We start from the raw sequence: 455 nt of genomic DNA, 5'->3' as shown, positions 1-455 counted from the left end.
CTCCTTGATCAAGAGGTCAGATGACCCACCACCATTACAGGACATTTTGCGAGATGCTCATAGTCCCTGGGAACTAATCGACCTAGGAGGGAAAGGATCAAAAAGTGTCCTTTGTGTCCCTCTGACTCAATTAGTATAGATCTCAAGGTATGTCTGTTAAACATCCAAGAAGGTTAGTTCCACCATTTTGGCATTATTTAATTACTGTGTGTCCTGTGGATAAATTTTGGATAATGACCAGTTGGTCTCAAATAAACCTTATCTAGAGATATATTTCTTGATCTGTTAAGTATAATTTGTCAGTAGATTGTAAGAATAATATGGTTCCCTCTGGTTTTCGTGACTAGCTAGATTAAAGGGGCCAACATAATATCATAAGAGCATACATATATATAACTAAAAGTTACTCGACAAACAGCAAAGCCAGACAGGCGATACCTTCAGTCGAGTTGTTG

Source organism: Nannospalax galili, unplaced genomic scaffold (assembly GCF_000622305.1).
Source record: "Nannospalax galili isolate Female #2095 unplaced genomic scaffold, S.galili_v1.0 scaffold2345, whole genome shotgun sequence".
Classification (NCBI taxonomy): domain Eukaryota; kingdom Metazoa; phylum Chordata; class Mammalia; order Rodentia; family Spalacidae; genus Nannospalax; species Nannospalax galili.
The sequence above is the reverse complement of the archived record's forward strand: the minus strand, read 5'-3'. Positions refer to the sequence as shown.